Source organism: Rutidosis leptorrhynchoides, chromosome 5 (genome assembly GCF_046630445.1).
Source record: "Rutidosis leptorrhynchoides isolate AG116_Rl617_1_P2 chromosome 5, CSIRO_AGI_Rlap_v1, whole genome shotgun sequence".
NCBI lineage: Eukaryota > Viridiplantae > Streptophyta > Magnoliopsida > Asterales > Asteraceae > Rutidosis > Rutidosis leptorrhynchoides.
In genome coordinates, this window is record NC_092337.1 from 252,259,817 (window position 1) to 252,269,310 (window position 9,494).

Here is a 9,494-nt window from a genome sequence, read left to right on the forward strand (position 1 = left end):
TCTGAAAGCAGTGTAACCGGAATGGATCAACCGATTAGCCATCATCTATTCTAGATGGATTGGGGATGGGTTCGTAGCCGACTCAGTCAATGGAGACGAGAAGAAGGCGATCCTTTCCACCCTCCAAATTTCCCTCTCGGCAAAGAACTGAAGCACTTACCGGCGAACCAGTCCGAAACACCATTTTCACCCTCATTTCCAGAGTATCTCGCCACGATTATATATTATCTAAACTTCTAGATCTTATACATCCTCTCGTTCCAACCACCAATCATCCCGGTGTACTAGAAGAAGTCAATGAGCTTCGCGCTAGAGTGGTGGCTTTAGAGAATATGATGCAGAACTTACAAGCATCACAAGCCCCACAAGCACCAACTGCACCACCTGCATCCACACCAATGGTACAATTACCACCACCAACAACATCCGCATCGCAAGCCCCAACATCACAATCTATCCCACGAGCATCAACGTCATACGCCCTGTAAATATCAAGGAATACCAACAACATCAAACGATGAAGTATTGATTCATAACTTCATCGGAGAAATATTCTACAGTGATTATATAATCTTTAAAGTTTTAGAGATTATTTATTCTAATCATAACCGTAAATCAAGATGAGTGGATGGATAGAGATGATAGAGGGGAGAATAGAAACCCTGACAGGAATGGTGCGTGCGTTATAAAATAGACTTGGTATACAAGCAGCACTAGCAGTACCGACAACATCACCAGTACCAGCAGCACATACAACACCACAAGCTCCGCCAGTTCCATAATCACCGACATCATCACAAATCAAGAACGAGCATATTGTATCAAGAAGTTATGATGTATTAGCGCATTCCCTCTGAAAAAAATTTATATGTATATTTTATATATATATGAGTTTTTAAACCACAATATATCTTTTCGTACTAAGCTATTAGGTGTGAATGTTAAAGGGTAGATACTACTCGGTTAATTCATATTACTAATATGCTATGATGTACATCCTTCGTTAATGACTTAACAATCATTAATTATAATCTCTGCTTCAACTCAATAGATTCCATTTCATAATAAACCAAGTGTATTGTTCGAGTACGTGTTAGATTTCACACTTTCATTTTCGATGTACTCGAAACTTTCTAGAAAACGTCATTCGTGTCTTGCGAAGTTCACAAGAGTTCTACGAACACCAACATCAATCACCGAGGAAATATCGATAAAAATGAATGATGAAGTATTGATTCATAATTTCATTTACGTTGAAGAAATACTCCGCAAAAATTATGTAATCTCTAAAGTTTAAGGGTTATTCATTCTAGCTCCAGCAAAAATTAAATGAGTTTAATAGTATATTAACTCATTAAATCTATATTACATCTGTAGAAAATATAAAAACATATATTTTCATAAAGACTGTAATAAAAATTCTCTTGTACAAAATATTACTTGTGAAACTTTAACGGGTAGGTAATACCCGAGAATTATACAAATTTACAATTAATATGTTATACTGTACATTCTTCAATTCTGATTCAATAATCATTAACCATACTCACTACTTTCACAACAATATACATTCTTTCATAGAAACCAGAACAACCATTCTCATTCAAATTCAATTACATATTCTGGTTTTGACATATCAGAATCCAAGTCAAGATTAAACAGATGACATCACTCTTAGATTCATACATCCTTCGAAATTATACTTTAAATTCAAACTATACTAGAACATCACTTCCATTCACAAAAACTCGTAAAGATATTCATATCATTCAAGATTCAACACGAATTCATTATACGGATATTGACGATGACAACCTGCATCTAAACCTTTCAAAATTCTTGAAAACACCTCAACTAAGGAACAATCGAGAGAATGAACCAATCACACGATACGTACGAAGAATATATGCATATAGATATGCATCCGGAGGACACTTGAACCTAAGCAAAGGTTCAACACGTATCCGTGTCAGATCCTTTAGCATTATTATTACTCAAAATAACTTTACAATCCCTTTTTAAAATAGCGAATTGTTGCACAGCTCCAAAAAGACAACTTCGACTTTTCATCCGGAGTAGCCTTATTATATCCTTGATATATACGTTGTCTTTTCGCCATCGTTACCGGGGAACCTTTTATATTCCACCACATTAGTAGTAAGCTTACCAGCAACTTTATTGCTTTTTGACTTAAATCTCTCTGAAAGATCACTATAAAACCTTTTCATGTACCCGTCTACATCTTGTAACAATAATTGCCATACCAAACCCCAGGAAGCATCAATAATTATTCTTGAATCTCACATCATTTCTGCATATACATATAACGTTATCTCCTGGAATTATAATTCTGAAATCCGGAATAGCACTTTAGCCTACGAATCAGTACTATGAAGTTTTGAAAAAGTTAAAAGAAGCAGCAGAAACTGTAGACAACCGTAACAGTCAAAAGTTGATGATAAAGAATATTGTGTTAGTAACGTACAGAAAAAGAGAAAGTTTGGAACTGGAAAACGGATTGAGCAAACCCTGAAGGAGACTGTGAACAAATCACAAGGACTAAATCTGCCTTCAAAGAATCCAAATGATTCAGTGTCTGCTGAAGTCTTTAGTGAATCCCTTGCTCCTTACTCTAAACCCCTGTGGATAATATATTTCATCATCCTCCGATCTTAGATATTCTAAGATATCATCATATCTTTCATTATAAATATCCTCCATATTTCTGACGATATTTTCATAACTATTATTATCTGAAATCTTTTATCTCTTCGCACTATCAGTGTTACGTCATAAAGGAAACTGTTTTAGTTTCTAAATCTCGAAAAAATTCAAAATTTAAAATATGAATGTTGTTGAAGTAGTGTTGGGAACTGAAGCATGAGTTAGTATAATATAATGACACCTGATCAACGTGATTATATTACAGTAAGTCATGCTGAGTTTCTAATGAAACATGATGATTCACGACCATAACATCATCATGTGCCATGTTACACGACTCTTACATTCAATCTAATCTCTAAACATATCAAGAACATATTCTCTTGATAGTTCTATCTTTTCCTTTGGATTCTGGTAATTTCACAAGTCAAATTGTGCTATTACAATTTCTCTCTTAGAGCATTAGCTATGTTCATTTCGAATTTCATATCTATGAATTCTAGACCATTATTCTCTTGACTTGAAGTCGGGAAAAGAAGACGAAAGCATGAAACTCCAAAATATAAGGAAAAATATAAGTATGACGACAACGCAGAAATTACAAACAGTGTATATCGATGTGTATAGTAATATAAAGACACGAGAAAACTAAGAACACTATAAACCCAAGAGCATAGTAGAAATTAACGAATTCCTCCAGTGGAAGATGAAAAAGAAGAATGACAGATGTGATAGTCAAGAATATATCAAGAATTAAAACTGGATGGAGCATATTGACGAATGTTTTGGAATTACAAAGAAAGGAAGAAAGTATAAAAGATGGGAGATATGGAAATAAGGAAATATAGGAGGTTGATTTATAGTAAAATATCCGATAGAGAAATCGAGATAGATTATTGCATTAAATCGAAGAGGATCATAATTTCCTTAATCGCCGAAGAATCAAATCTTATATAGATTACAAAGATTTTATTTAATTCGGAGATCAACCGTGATGACGTCAAAATATAAGACGAATCCCTATTTTCTCATTTCACTCTTTTATGATAGCTTCACTCATACGTTTCGAGTAATCGAATTATTTTATCCATATTTCTCAATCATGATAAAACCCAATGAATCAACTTATATTCGTTATAATAACATTCATATTGTTAGCCATGACGACCTCGATCAAATTTCGGGACGAAATTTCTTTAACGGGTAGGTACTGTGACGACCCGGAAATTTCTGACCAAATTTAAACTTAATCTTTATATAATTCTGACTTGATAAGCAATGAATTTTAATAAGTCTTGAACCTCCGGAAAGAGTTTTACACAAGCTTTTGGTCAACCTTTTATTCCGACGATTCACGAACGTCATAACTTGATTTAATTGTTTAATTGTTTAATTATTGTGTATATATATGGATTTATATATATTTAACTTGAAAATATGATAATTAAATATCTCATTAAGTATATTAACAAAGTATTATATATATATATTTTCATACTACTAATTTAAAGAGTTTTTGAACAATATATATGTTACTATTTAAACGACGTAATTAACTTATGTTAAAATGTATTTACATATAATGTATTACGAGTGTAAATACATCCTTACAAGTATTAAATACACTTTATAATATATCAATACATATAAAGGATAGCTATACTCGTATTTTTGTTCAATTTCCTCAAGAATTCTACTCGCATTCATACGGTATTTTACCCGTATTATACACAGCTTCTAGAAGTATTTACTATTGGTATATACCAATAGAAATCTGCAATTATTTGTGTAATATATCATCCATGACCTAATCATTTTAATACGTTATCCATGACTTAATACATTTTAACTTATACTAGATATTTTCACTAAAAAACAAATTTTCAAGCCTATAAATAAGCACCATTTCTAACTCATTTTTACACATTCATTTTCCAAATTTTACTTCCAATTTTCACACACACTTGCAAGAACTCTCTGAAGTTTTGTTCTACTACTTTTTTTACAGCAACTTTACATTCTAAACTTGAGGTTCGTGAATCCAAGGACGACGGCCATATTTTTAATAAGTTGAAAACTTATTATTAATATACTTTTACTACCGTGAGTATATTGTCCCCTTTTTAAACTCTAAATATATTTTGGGATGAGAATACATGCATTTTATGTTTTACGCCATGGACACAAGTACTTAAAATATATTCTACGTTGAGTTGTACCACCTTGCATATCTTCCTTAATAGCTTGGTAACTAATATTTACATGTTGTAAGAACATGTAAGCGCAAATCCTATTGATAGATCTATCGAGTTTGACAACCCCAACCGGGCTAGTCGCTCTAGTATCGTAAACGGTTGCATAGTACTTCGTTTTTACTACACTTGGTATAGTGTAGGGAGATTTCATAATAAAGGGAATATGCTACATTAATGGTTAAGTATGGTTACCGAAGCGCTCAACAACTTATAGAATACTTTTATACACTTGCGAGTGTACATATATTTATAATTATGAAATCTTGTGGTCTATATTTATATCGATGCTAAACCTATATATCTCACCAACTTTTGTGTTGACTGTTTAAGCATGTTTATTCTCAGGTCCTTATGAAAGTCTTCCGCTGTTGCATAATCTGAGCAAGCTATGCATGGAGTCTCATACTTTTAATTAAATAAAGTGTTGCATTCAATAAAACCTTTGTCATGTATTATATTTGACTGTATGTCAAGTGCGTAGTATTTGAAAACCGATGTATTATGGGGATTATTCCTTAAATAATCGCCCAATTGTTTAAAACATGCATTATGTATAATAATGGTGTGCTTTTTATGAAACGAATGCAATATTTTCTAAAACGTATCATATAGAGGTCAAATACCTCGATATGGGACCAATGAATAATGTACTGCGTTTATAGTAATATGGAAGGGTCGTTTCATATATAGACTTGTAATTCAAGTTTGGATTATAACCTGTGACATGAAAAACACCTTTGTTAGTGAGATGTCCAAATTTTTCAGTTTACATTTGTGTAGATTGATTTTGCAAAATTTCCATTTTGATTTTACATTCCTTTGCATCATACTCACTCAAATCAGGTTTTGGACTCGTGTGTTGATTTGAAGACTTTACTGGTTTCTTTAAAAGACTTTCCTTTGTATGTTTTGTCATTAACATTAGAGAAAGTTTTTCACTAGAACAAGAACCATCTGGATGATGTACCTTCTTAACAATGAATTGTTTTAAAGGTTCAAATTTTGGAACACTTTCCTCCCGATGAGAACGTAAAGGATTTTTAAGAATAGTAATGTGTTTAGAAGCATTAGAATGTGATTTCCCCTTAACCTTCTTATTAATCCCTCCAGCACATGCAGACACTTTATTCACACAAGTAGAAATCAATGGTGATGTGTGTGCTTGTAAAGTGATTTGCTTTTGTGTGTTAGCCTATTTTAGTTAAACTATCTTACGATTTAAGCTTTAAATCTCAAGACATTAATCCTCCGTAGACACTAAAACTTCACCTTCCTTAAAAGCATAAGAACATTCTTTCCTAGGAACTGTAGGCAATTTATCACACAGTTCAAGTGTTTGTTTCAAATGTTTGCGTCTAAGTTGCAATTCTATGTTTTCGTTTTCAAGTTTCTCAACTAGATTATACAAATCTAACACTTCAGGCTTTTCATCACTAGGTTCTACCTTAGGTTCAACTTTTAGTTCTACCTGAGGTTCTACCTTTAAATCTAAAGCCTTATGACCTAGTGATACTGACTTAAACAAGACAGTAAGTTCATGTGCGAGGTCTTCACAAATTTGAGAATCAGAAATAGGACATGCAGGTAAAGCTTGTAAAATTGGTTTGTCTTCCAAAGCAGGTTGATCAAACACCTCATGTATGGTAATAATGCTAGAACTAGGTTTGTTAAACATCTAATTTTCAAGCATTAAAATGTATTTATCTAGCATGAGTGTGGGAATGTAAACCAATCTATGTTTAGGCACATAATCAGCTTTTTGCATGTTCTCTTCATGTTCAACAAGGTCTTTCAAGAAATCTAGATTAGGTTTACCCATTTTAGCATTAATCTTTTCATACATTAAGCTAATTTAATAATATTTCCTAGATGAACGATTAACAATAATATCATCAAAATCAGCATCAGATGCATGAACAAAGTGATATGGCAAACCAGCTTGAAAGTAATCCAAATGATATAATCCTGGAATCTTTTTGGAAATATCGTCTAACATCTTGGCATCCTCAAAACCCAACCTCCACTTATCACCATAAATCATTTTTGGTCTATTCATAAAGATTGTTTGTTTTGAAAGTTCCATACTAATGATAGCTCATGATTGCTCTTGACGATAAAGTTTTTCCTCATATTGTGCAAGTTGAGCTTTCATTTTCAAAGATTTTTTAGTAAATAATGAAATTTCAGCTTTCTTCATAAGTATGGTTTCTTCCAATTGAACAATTTTCTTGTGTTGTTTGGAAAGTGTGGGTTCATGTTTTTCTTTTGAATCAGAATGATCTTTTTCTAAGAATTGAACTTTCTCCGCAAGACGTTCGGATTTTAGACGATAATCAATTCGTTCGATTAATCGAATGAATTGACTTTTTAAGGTCTTCCAACTCAGTTTCCGTAGAGCTGAGTTGAACTTTCAACCGATTCAATTCTGATTGTGATTTGGATGATGAAGATTTAGTCTCATTTAGTTTGATTTTGTTTTTCAAAGCTCTGTTTTCAGATTTTAAACCTTTTACTTCTTTTGACATTGAGACTAAATTCTTCAACAAGTCATTTTGCATTTTAATAAAATCAGGTGGGATTTCAGTTGTTTGTACCTTATCATCATTAGACGTTGATTCAGAATTCTCCCTTGCTTCCTTAGCTTTAAGCAGCTTGGTCGCCTTGCAAACATTTGCATGTTCCACCTCGGAATCGGATTCATCCATCCAGTTAAATCAAGTATCATCAGCCGGTTTCAGCTCTCCCCCGGTTTCTATAACCTTCGCCATCAACATTTTCTTTCTGTAGTAAGCATCATCTTTCTTTTTAGGCATCTTGCACTCGCGAGAGAAATGACCAGCTTTGCCACAATTGAAACAGATTGACTCATCCTTCTTGGAATCATCAGCATGTTGATGTATTGATGAATCAGGTTTCTTGTAATAGGAGGAAGAATATGAATTCTTGCGTTGGTTGCTTGATTTTCCTTTGAACTTGTGTCTGTTTAAGGCTTTCGTGAACATGGCTGCATTTTGACTAGTTCAAGGTGAGAACCATCAACATCCGAAAGATTTAACTCTTCAGAATCAGTTGATTCTTCAACAAGCACCTTCTTGGATAAGCTTTTAGAAGTTGTGAATGATTTGCTTTTCTTCTTGGCAATGAGGGCAAGTGGATCACCCAAAGAAGACTCTTTCCTTTCTGCTAAAGTTTTGACACAATAGGTTGATAATGCATAACTACTCCAACAAGCTCATGAATATTCAACTTATCAATCTCTTTGGTAGATTGAATGATTGTTCCATAAAGACTCCAATCAACATTGAACTTTTTGAGAAAATTCATGTTGATCTCAGCATTCACTTTTGTAATCTTGCACCTTTTCAACTCATTAAGGACACCATTGAAATGACGGTAGGTTTCCATGAGAAGTTCTTCGGGTTCCTGCTTGAAATCTTCATAACGTCCAAGAGCCTTATTCAATTTTGTAACATCTGACATGTCATAACCTTCCTGTTGCCTTTTGATCTCATCCCATATGTCTTTAGCAGTGGTGTTGCTATCAACATTTTCAAATAACTCATACGGGATGGCTTGCATGATGACATTTTTAGCCTCAATATCACCTTGAGCTCTCTCACGTTTCTCACCAAAAGTTCATAGACTGGAATTGGCATACCGGTATCCGGATAGTATTCAACAACTGGACCATCTCTCAAAGAAGCCCAAATGTACTTTGCCTTTTCACCCTTGTAGTCTATGTAATGAATGATACGATGAAGCTACTGGTTGTACTTGCCATCAAACAACACTGGAGGTCTGGAATCGATCCGATGATCAAGGTATCTTGAGTAGACATATTGATAATAAATGAGATAGATTCGGTAAAGATTCGATATATCACACAAACTGAGATTCAAGTTCAGAAAAATCTAACAAAATGTCAGATTCGATATCAGATTCAGTATTGTAGCTGACTCGGTATCTGGTTCGATACTATAGCAGATTTGGTATATCAGATTATGTATCAAAAACTAATAAAGTAACACATATTTCACACAGATTCGGTAAAGATTCGGTAACCACAAGATTTGAAGACTTAGCACAGTTAAACCTCACTATATAACAAGTATATATGAGATTCGGTATCAGATTCGGTTTCGGTATCCGGTTTGGTAACCAGACTCTGTAACTCTTTCACTTAACAAATGAACCAAATTTAATGTAAAATACCTTGAATTAGATTCGGTATGCTTACTGCATAAGGAAACAAGTTAGTATCAAGTAAAATATCAATGAAACCGAATGTGAAATATACCGAATGTCAATTGTAGCAGTTGACAAACCGAGTCTAAGTGTAAAACTTAGAAAATTAATCGAATCCTTGCTCAAACCACACCAACTAGCTACGTATGATCAAACCAAATGTGATAGAATCACTAACACACCACAAACTGTAACACTTAAGATGAATTTTCAACTTTGAAGAAGACTCGGTATGGCAGTTACGATACCGAATGTTGATCAAATCACCAATAATTGATGAATTGATGAAATTGAACCGTCAAAATTGTGATTAAACACCTCACGAGCACT